Below are 11,499 nucleotides of genomic sequence, written 5' to 3' on the forward strand. Positions count from 1 at the left end.
ATGGACTCGGACACCGTGATCTGACGGTTCCGGAAGGTCTGAAAAAAAATATGGGACTTGGACGTATGCCCGGAATTGAATTCCGAGGTCCCTAGCTCGAGATATGAATTTTTGAAGAAAAATGTTTAACTGAAAATATAAGAGTTTCTGGAAATTTAACGATGTTTGAATTTGATGGTATCAGACCCATATTTTGGTTCCGGAGTCCGGTACAAGTTTAATATGTTATTTAAGTTGTGCCTGTAAAATTTGGTAAGAAACGAAATTCGTATGACGTGATTCAGACCCTCGGTTATGAAATGGAAATTTTAAGAGTTCTTGAGATTTTCCCTTAATTTTGATGCTAAGCTCGTAGTTATAGGTGTTATTTTGGCGATTTGATCGCACGAGTAAGTCCGTATGATATTTTTAGACTTATGTACATGTTCAGTTTGGAGCCTCGAGAGCTTGGGTGAGTTTCAGATAGGTTTCAGGATGTTTTGGACTTAAGAACTTCTGCTGTTTTGCTACTTCTAGTGTACATGCATTTTATGCTTCGCAGTCGCAAAGCCACTCTCGCGAAGTGTACTCAGGGCTGGGGCTGGGTTTATTCATCGGAGGGGGGAGGGAAGGGGGGCTCATCGCGAATGCGATCGGTGTCACGCGAACGTGTAGCGTAAAATGGAGGTGGGCTGGGAATCGGTCATTTCTACTACACGAACGAGTACAATGGTCCGCGAACGCAAAGGCCGGGGGGCATACCCTTCCCGAACACGTGGAAGAACTCGCGATCGCGTAAGCCTGATCAAGGCAACTCTTCACAAATGCGGAGCGAAGAAGGCCTGTCCAGTCTTTTAAAACAGAATTCAAAACGGGGTTAGAACAAAATTTCATATCTTCTTCCCTAGAATCCGACCTTGGGCGATTTTTGAAGAGAAGTTTCAACACCAAATCATAGGTTTGTATTCATAAACTAAGTTTTTTATTTTCCATCAACACCTATTAGATTTCTAGGCCTAAATCTTGTTCGTTAAGGGTATAAATTAGGGATTTTAGGAGAATTGGGGATTTTACAAATTTGGGGATGTAAACCTCGATTTGGAGTCAGATTCCGAAACTAATTGCATATTTGGGCTCGTGGGTGAATAGGTGAACGGATTTTGGTTTAAACCTTGAGTTTTGACCAAGCAGGCCCGGGGTCGGGTTTTGACTTTTTTGGAAGAATATTGGAAAATCTGTAATTTTTCATTTGAATTGGTTTTTTTGGCTTCAATTAATATTAATAAGTTTATATTGGCTAGATACAAGTGTATTGGAAGTTGAAATTAAGAAAAAAGCGGTATTTGAGGCTTGACGTTTGTCCATCGAATCGAAGTAAGTGTTTGGTCTAACCTTAGCTTGAGGGAATAGGTGTTGTTTCTTAATTAGTATGTGTTAGTGTCGAGTACGACGTATAGGTAAGGTGACGAGTATCTATATGTTGGTGTCAAGCATGCCCGTGAGTCTTATACTAAGATTGTTGTAATTTTATTATGTATCGTTCATGCTTAAATTGATGATTAGCATTGTGGAACAAGACTTATGATAAATTCTTGGTAATTGACCATTGTCGAGTATTAGCTCAAGTTGAGGTTTATTTTGTGTTGTAACTGTTGAAACTAGATTGGTTATAGCTGATTCCCTTGCCGGGATGATATTATTTCTATTGTTGACTCCCTTGCTGGGACGGTATTGTTTCTATTATTGATTCCCTTACCGGGATGTTATCATTTCATTTGTTTGGGTGAGGAAGAGTGTAAAGCACGAAGGGTGATGCCGTGCATGATACTGCGAGTGAGTGTTAATGCACGAAGGGTGATGCAGTGCCGATATTGTGAGTGTTAATGCACGAAGGGTGACGCCGTGCCATATTATTGAAAGTAAAAGCACGAAGGGTGATTTTGTGCCATGATTATGAGAGAGTAAAAGCACGAAGGGTGATGCCGTGCCATTTATGTTGATTTCTATGGTGAGGATGAGGTAAAAACACAAAGGGTGATGCCGTGCACTTGTTACTGTGTTATCACTTCCATTGCTTCAAGTTGATATTTACTTTTTCGCTTTACTTTATTATTGTCATAACCTAATATCCCCCTCAGCATGTTCTCCCTTTTCCCGTCTTTTTCTGCTAAATTCTTGTTATTATTGCTTCTTGTATATGATTTAACTATACAGGTTTATATGGTTGTCGCGTCCTAGCCTTGTCACTACTTCGCCGAGGTTAGGCTCGACACTTACCAGTACATGGGGTCAGTTGTACTGATACTACACTCTGCACTTTTCTATGCAGATCCCAGTATTGAACCCTACAGACCGTAGTTCAAGGTTGCTGCCTTCAGTCCAGTGGAGACCCGAGGTAGTACTGCAGGCGTCCGTAGGTCTTGGCGTCCCCTTCTATCATATTTTCATTCTGTTTTTATCTATTTCTGAGACAGATGTGTATTTTCCTTATTCAAACCACTATTTGTGGTATTCATAGACAGTCCATGAAATTGTGACACCAGTTCTGGGTGGAGTTTTATTATGAATTTTGCATTAGTATTAAGTTAAACTGTTAAATTATATTCTTCCGCATTTTGTTTCCGCTGATTTTCTTACATCATCTGGTAAATAATTTGGATCGTGACATGGAGGCATCGTCATTCTTTGGTTCGGAAACCTTGTGACCATTAACCTAGTTAGCAAAGCACACCAAGAAATATATGCCATGCTACAGGTACAACCAAATCACTCTCCTTGGCTTCTTAGTATTATTTATGCTAGAACTTCTATTAATTTACGTAACAACCTATGGGATAACCTACGATCCATAGCTATCAATGACTCTGGCCCGTGTTAGTAGGAAGAGATTTGAACGAGGTCCTATCCCAAGATGATAAGTAATATGGTATACCTATTAACACTAACCGTGTATTCAAATTCTAGTCATGGATCAATCACTACCGACTAATGGATTTAGGTTTTAAAGGGGCTAAATAAACCCGGATAAATTGTAGAGTTAGATATAATGGTTTAATTTTAGAAAGACTTGATAGATGTTTATCTAATGACCAATGGGTAGAACAGTATCTCGATGCAACCATAACTCATCTACCTAGAACTCACTCTGATCACACCCCTCTCCTTCTAAATATTACTAAGCGAACCCCTCGGTCTAGAAACAAACCTTTCAGACTTGAAACTTTTTATGCCACCATCACAACTTTGAAAATATAGTAAGGACTAGCTGGTATATAAAACCCTTAATGGAGGCTACTGAAGCTTTCCAGCATAAGGCGAGCAAATGGGCAAAAACGACTTTTGGTAACACTAACAAAAGAAGCATCAAATTCTTTCTAGACTTAAAGGAATTTAGGCCTCCCCATATTTACCTATTAGCCTTTTCCTGCAACTTCTAGAAAGAGACCTCATGAACGATTATAAATAACTTGCTAAGAATCGAGAAAGATTACTGAAAAATTCGTTCTCGCATCAATTGGATTAACGACGATGATGCTAATACAATTTTTTTGCATCTTAGTGTTGTGAACCGACGAAGAATCAATAATATTTCCTTTTAAAAAAAAAATAGTGAGGGTAACTAGATAGCTAACCCGCAACAAGTTCTTAGTCATACCTTAAAACACTTCCAAAATACCTACACAACCGATCATATAGTAACTCCATGAAAAAATATTCTTCACTCCTCTACTAGTTTTGACAATATTGATCTCACGCAACTAGATCGCCCTTTACAAGACTATGAGATTTTACGCACAATCTTTTTCTTTAAACCACTTAAAGCACCTGGCCCGGATGGCATCCATCCTTTTTTCTACCAAAAATATTAGCATCTTGTCAAGGACTCTGTCATACCGTACTGCCATGAAATTTTCAAAACTTTCTCCATCCTAGAAACCCTCAATTTGACTCACATCTACCTTATCCCAAAATTTTAAAATGCTAATAATCTCAATAACTTTCGATCTATAGGTTTATGCAATACTATTTGTAAAGTCATCACAAAGATCATAGTTAACAAGGTTAAACATTTCATGGAGAAGCTTATCAGCATCTACCAATCTAGTTTTCTAAAAGGAAGACGCACTAGTGATAACACTATCATCATCCTGGAAATTTTGAACCATTTCCAACAACTCAGAGGGCGCCAGGGGAAACTCCTCTTAAAAGCAGACCTCAAGAAAGTGTTTGATATACTAGAATGGTCTTTTATTTATAGAGCTCTACTCTTTTTCAAATTCCCCCCCGCGTATCACTAAGCTTATTATGAGCTGTGTTAGTGCCTCCAAAACTGCAATCATAGTCAATGGCTCTAAGATGGAGTTCTTCCATCCAACTAGAGGCATCTGACTAGGTGACCCGATGTTCCCTTACATATTTATACTCTATATGGAACTCCTCTCTTTATACTCTACATGGAACTCCTCTCTAAATATATTTGTCACCAGGTTAATGTCAGCCTGTTGGACCCTATTCAACTTAACCATACAGGGCCACCCCTCGCTCATCTTTTTTATGCAGATGACCTACACTTACATAAAATGTTAATGTAAAATCAGTTCAGACTATAAGCCAATGCCTCAAATTCTTTAGCCAACTTTCGAGTCAAAAGATTAACACTAATAAATCCAAAATAATCTTCTTTAAAAACTATGACACACATACCCGAAATCAACTTGCTAATATTCTCAATATCAATACAACTGACAACTTTGGGAAATACTTAGGATTCCCAATCCTCTCTTGTAAACCAAAAGCATCTGACCTCCACTACATTATTGATAACATAAATTCCAGATTAGCCGGATGAAAAACAAATTTTTTATCTATCGCTGGAAGAACAACGTTTGCTAAGTCCATTGTAAACTCGCTCCCAAACCACTCCATGCAATATATCTTACATCCAACCTCCATTCCCAAAAAGATCGACAAGATCTAATGTGATTTTATATGGGGTACTACCGTGACAAGGAAAAAAATTGCTATGTTAAGTGGGATATTGTCACTCTTAAAACAAGACGGAGGTTTGGGTATCAAAAAAGCAAAGGACAAAAATCTAGCATTACTCTCCACCTTATCCTGGCGCCTCTTCTCAAGCCCAAATTCTATTTGGGCCACCACGCTCATTAGTAAGTATAGCCATAAAAGAAACGTCGCTTCCCACTCCTTTATCTGGTCTAACATCTTGACGGGTTAGAAGTACTGCTTTGATGGTTTCTCATGGATAATTGGACCAGAAAATATTAATTATTGGTTATCGGCATGGATCCCCAATCTTCCTCCACTTAGCTCCCTTATCCACAGCTCTCTAACCCAACTAGACCCTTCCCTCAAATTGAAAGACCATTGGGATAATAATCGATGGGGCCTCTCCAAAATTTCCTAAATCTACCTCTCCATACCACTCAAAAATTACGATATATTAATATTTCAAAATTACAAGGTTCCAAAGATACTATGATGTGGACTTTTACTTCCAATGCCTTCTTCTATACTAAAATGGTCTACAAGCTCATCTCTTCACGGGGCCACATTAGCTATAGATTTCACTGGATCTGGAAATTAAATACTTTTAACAAAATAAAATTTTTCTAATGGCAATGCTCCCACAACTGCCTACCCACAAATTCCTATATTCATTATGTCACACCTTCTTTTTACCTACACCCGTAAGGGATATAAGAGAGTTTTTCCAATTAAAGGACAATCAAAACAGGATTGTTTATTAAGATATTCAGAGTCGCCACTTGGGATAATTTATGGTGTCCCAAGTCACCGGTTTAAATCCCGAATCGAGGAAAGATTGACTCTGTTTAACAGTCTGGGAACCAGAAATCCGGATAAGGAATTCTGTTAACCCAGGAGAAGGTGTTAGGCATTCCCGAGTTCCGTGGTTCTAGCACGGTCGCTCAACTGTTATATTCGGCTTAATTATATAATTTTAAAACATTTTGAACCTATGTGCAAATTTTAACTTTTAACCGCTTTTATTCATTTTAAAGAAGATTTAACGTCGTTTAAAACATGTCTTTGGATCGCACTACATGAAATGTACCCGCAATCCGAAACACATTTTATTCAACGTTGCGAGATTTAGAGTTGGGTCACATGAAATGCACACCAGAGTTTAGGAAGGTAATATTATTGAATATACGCGCCTAAAGCAACTACGCGTTTTTAACTTTGCAAGGGCCATGAAAATTTGCTAAATGACACGCCTCGAATTCTGAGTATTTTAAAAGAAACAATTAAGCGAGGGCCACGCATTTGAGATTTTATTTGGCGCGGCGCACCTCAATTCCAGTTTTAAGGAAAGCTCAAACTAAACTTTGAGGTCCATAAATTATTTGTGTCACTAATATGGCTCACCTCAGTTGATTAAGGGGCTTAATTAATTATCACTAAATATAGTTAAAGGTTTTATTTAAATTAACTAAAGGTTTACATGGAGAAGAGTCGATTATTTTAATTAAATGGGCTAGGCCCATCACAAATGAGCCGGCAACCTAATGAGGAAGGAATGATCTGAATTCTGTTCGAAAGGGACTGTCATGCTTGGGCCTGAGAGTAAGCCCAAACTCAAACAAGGACAATTTCAAACAAAGACAAGGTCCTTAATTCGAGTCCGTGATTCAACTCAAGGGCCAGCCCCTTTAAGTTTCAATTTCAAACTGTTAGACCAACGGAAAACAACAAACAAGGCAAGGGCTTTCAAAACTTTGGGCCTGTATTAGGCCCAATCCGGGCAGAAATGAAAGTAGCAATGGGTTTTTCCCAGGGATCGAATCCCAGCGGACCAGAAACGCAATTTAACCTTCCGAAGCAGGAGTGAAGCATCATAATATCCATGAGTACAACGTTCCTTTTTCATAACTAAAAATGACTTGAGCTATTTGTGACGTAAAGTGCACAAACTTTCTGGAAAAAAAAACCTTTGAAAAGCAATTTTGGAGTATGCTGAAATTAAACCTTATTCAAATTTTATATTAAGTATAACTAAACATGCTGAATTCTGCTACACATTTAGCCATATAGCAAACATCCAAACTAACTAAAAATCAATAATATTGCTAATCAAACACCTCTCTTAGCCTTTCTCAAACAGAATCAAACTCACCATAGAAAACAAACTACATGACTTCAGCTTTCACACATAATGCTCACATTTAACTATAAGCATCTTGTACTTACAAACCATTCAACAATCTGAACAAATATGCATAGCTTTCAGGACTGATAGTCGTTTCTAACTATAACAGAACTTAGAAATTAAAGAAGTAAATCAACAGGCATTGCATAACTGTCCTACTACAGTTTTTATATAAACTTCAAGTTAAACTAAGAAGGAGACATATGAAGCTAAAAATTGGCAAAACAAACTAAAAGAAATGACATCTAATAGTGAGGGACAATCTTTATTTCCTTTTCAACAAAGAAGCTTCAAGAATTGTGTTACATATTTATCAGGGATGTGTACCTGAAAATGAGAATAGAACACATCAAAGAGAATCAGAAATCCAGTAGCAGTAGCAGGATAACAGAATCAATCAGCAGTTTTGAACCAATTTCGAGCCCATACAGTGAAGTAAAATAGCCTAGAAAAAAAAACAGTTGCAATCCAAGTAATGAACCAGAAAACCTTGACTAGACTTGATTTCAATTCATTTCAGCTATCAACTACCCAGAAATTGTTTCAGGACTAGGAGGAATTTTAGAAATTACCAACAGAACTCAATGAAACAGTATTTTTTTAGAGTTTTCAGCCGTTTAGGATTTTCAGGATTTCTTAGCTCTCCTCCCCCTTGAACTCAGTGTGTTGTTTCCTTAAATAGGCAATGGGAAATGCCTTTAGGATTCACAGAGTGCCCTTTCAACATTTAAAAATTGGATTCCACTCAATTCTTAAGGTTTTAGTTTATTCAGTAGTGAATTGTTATCCCTACCATTATAGAAGCTTCTCAATTAGGTGACCACTTTAAACCTATACTAATCAATTCTTATCAACATAATTAAACAAGAAATTAACTAAATTATCAGATTAATGTTAGTTAAATCGACTAAGTGATTAACAAGATATGACTGATAATACAATTAAGGAAGCAAATAACATATTCACAATCAACAAAACCCATTGACGGAAGTTATTTTAAACCTACGGATTGATCGAGTTTCAATTAAAATCAACCAGAAAAAGAAAAAGAGATGAGGAAAGATGAACAACAGAATATTACTAATCGAGAATAAATAATAAACTCGGAAAACTTACCGGCCAGGCTCGAACTTGGAATTAATATTCTGATTCAACCCAAAATAATGCCAAACGTTTGTTCTTTGGTGGAGAACAAATGAAAGTCATTATTTTGTGTTGAAACAAGCTTGATTAAGCCAAAAAATCCAGCAATTTTACCTTTCCTGCACTGGTTAGAAGTTATGGTTCTAGGGCTTCGAATTAGATTTGATATTCGAAGAGTTCTAGGTGGATTCGAAGGAAACTGAGCGAGTATTTGGAATGAGGGGGTTTGGGGGTTCCGGGGTGTAAATTTTGGTGGTGAACGGAACCGGTGCCGCCACCCTAAGGCGGTGAGGGTATGGTGGCGGCTGGTCTCTAGGGTTTGGGTTAGGGAGACGATAAGGGGGTTCTGAGGGTAGGGACTAATGGGTTAGGGTATACTAAAGGGGTAATTAAATTAGGGTCGTTGGATGATGATAATCCAATGGCCATGATTGATCTTTTAACGAAACAGGGTCGTTTGGTGTAGCAAATGGGGAGGACCGGGCATTGGGTGGACGGGTCGGGTTGGGTATTGGGTGAAGGCTTTTGGACCGTTCGAACAAATTAATTCAAAGGCCCAGATTGAGACGCCTGGAACGACGTCGTTTGGTTTGAACCTGGAGACAGACCGGGTTGGGGAAAAGTCTGGGCCAGTTCTGGGGTATTTGGGCGGGTATTGGAGTGAGTTTTTGTTTTGGCTGGGGATTTTTTGGCCCAGATCTGATTTCCTCTCTTTTATTAATTTTTTTTCTTTTCTTTTCCTCCTTTTTCTTTCAAAAATTGAAACTAAAATCCTAATTAAATTATAAAACCCAAATTAGCTTTAAGAATATTAATTAACTCTAAATAATAATTATCATAAATAATTAAATACTAAATTAAAAGAAAATCTCACAATTTGACTAAAAACACAAAAATATGTTATTTTTGTGAATTTTCATTTTTGTAAAACACCTAATTATTAATAAATGTAAAAAATCTAATCCTAAATGGAGATGCTATATTTTTGTATTTATTATGCATTAATAAAATTAAACATGTACACAAACATATGCAAACAATCAGGAAAATTGGATAATAATTCCTAAAAATAACACATAATTAAAGAAAAGACCTAATTTTGAGAATTCTTTTGGAGTAATTCATGTGAGGCAAAAATCACGTGCTCACACATCACATAGGCTTAGATATTGATATAGTTTACTCAATATGTAAGATGAATCAATAGTCCACATGCTCTTTGAATGCCCAATAGCTCAATCTATTTGGGAAGAAATAATTTCTTAAAATCAAATACTGAACTACAACACTGACCACTTGCTCAATAAGCTCAAATACTAGACCATTAATATAGACCATTTAAATCTCGCTTGGAATGAATTCTTCCCATATGCCATTTGGCAACTATGGCTAAACAGAAATAACAATCACTTCAATAACCTCTATAATCTGTTTGTCCTTAATTTTGTGATTATGCGATGTATGAAATATAAATACACCACTAACTTTCCAAATAATAACATCAACACCTCCCTAATAACTGTAAAATGGAACCCCCCGAATGTCAACTGAGTTAAAACTCAATATTGACGGGGTGTTCAAAGGTAGTTATAAAAAAGGCGGGATTGGTGGAATATTCCGAAATAACTCTAGAGACTGGGTTCTGGGCTACAAAATACCCGCTTATAGATACACCTCTACCTACATGGAAATTCTTGCACTAAGAAATGGCCTACACATAGCAAAAATTCATAATTTTAATAGCCTAGAAATCGAAATTGATGCTACTAAAAAACTCTAATTGCTTTCTGATAAGTAGAGATTTTAATGAGTTTTATGCCCCTTCTTGCTTATGCTTTGATTATAAATCATTACAAAATAGTCCCAAAAGCTCATAAGTTATGATTGATTGCAGGTTTGATCGACAAAGTGACGAAATATCAAAGATTGGTTCAAAAGGAGTGAAACCTACTCAAGTATCAAAGACAAAGTAAACTGAGGGCAAACAAGCCTAGTGCGGACCGCACAAAATGGAATGTGGCCGCACTAGGTGATTCAGAGAGATGGAAAGATCAAGCTTCAAGCAACGCGGCCGCAGTCCACACTGCGCGGCCCGTGGTGAAAGTTCCACGGCCTCACTACCTTTTGTGTGGTCCGCGAAAGAGGTATTCAGAGAGATGACAAAAACCAGGCCTCAGGTAACGTGGCCACAATCCACATTGCGCGGTCCGCGGTGAAGGTTCTGCGGCCGCAGTGCCTTCTTGTGCGGTCTGCGGAAGAGATATTCAGAGAGATGAAAAATGCCAATGTGGTTCGCGGTCATTGTTGTCCGGACCGCGACAGCTGCCTCCGCGGTCGCGGTCTATTTTACGCGATCCGCGGAGCCCAAGTCAGAGAACCCAGAATTGAAGTCCAAGAGCCTAGCGCGACCGCGGTCCATTTTACGCGGCTCGCGCTGACCCCATAGGGGTATTTTTGTCTAGTTTTTCCAGCCTAGTATAAATAGAACAATTTATCATTTTTAGGTTATCGGATATATCCAGAACTTAGTTGCGCTCGTAGGAACTTTATCTGTAGCCATTTTTGGCATCTTAGCTTCAAGTTAACGATAGATTCTTGTATTTTCATTTAGCATTTAATTAATATGCCTTGTTCTTCATCTATTTCTCTATTTTTTTCTTCAAGCATGAGTAGCTAAACCCATTAGCTAGGGTTGTGTCTCAACTCTAGTGTGGGTAATTGATGGGTGTTGCCATCTATTATTAGATTAACTATGGGTGTTTGTTATTTGGATCAATTTTATGGTTTAATCTATGAATTGGTGGTTGCAAATATTGGTTTATGCTAAGTTGACTTGGCTCTTCTTGAGAAAGAGAGCCCAAATCTCCAAAATTCACCCAAGAAGGAATTGGGATGGACTCAAGAGAATTGATAGTCCCAATTGAAGGGTTAAACCTCGAGAGAGTAATTACCCGACTTGAACCCTAGTTGCTTGAGCTAATTTACCTACCCGTTTGGTCTCGAGAGAGTCAATTGGGTAAAATTACTCTCTCTAACGAGAGGTGTGAGAGTGGGTAAAATTGTGCAACGGTTATAGCATAAGCCCCAATTATGTCAATCGAACTTTAGTAACTTCTACTCGTCAATTAGCCACCTAGGTAATGTCACGACCCTAGTGCCCTTCTTCCCATTAGATACAACTTAATAAT

This window comes from Nicotiana tabacum, chromosome 1 (genome assembly GCF_000715075.1).
Source record: "Nicotiana tabacum cultivar K326 chromosome 1, ASM71507v2, whole genome shotgun sequence".
NCBI classification, from domain to species: domain Eukaryota; kingdom Viridiplantae; phylum Streptophyta; class Magnoliopsida; order Solanales; family Solanaceae; genus Nicotiana; species Nicotiana tabacum.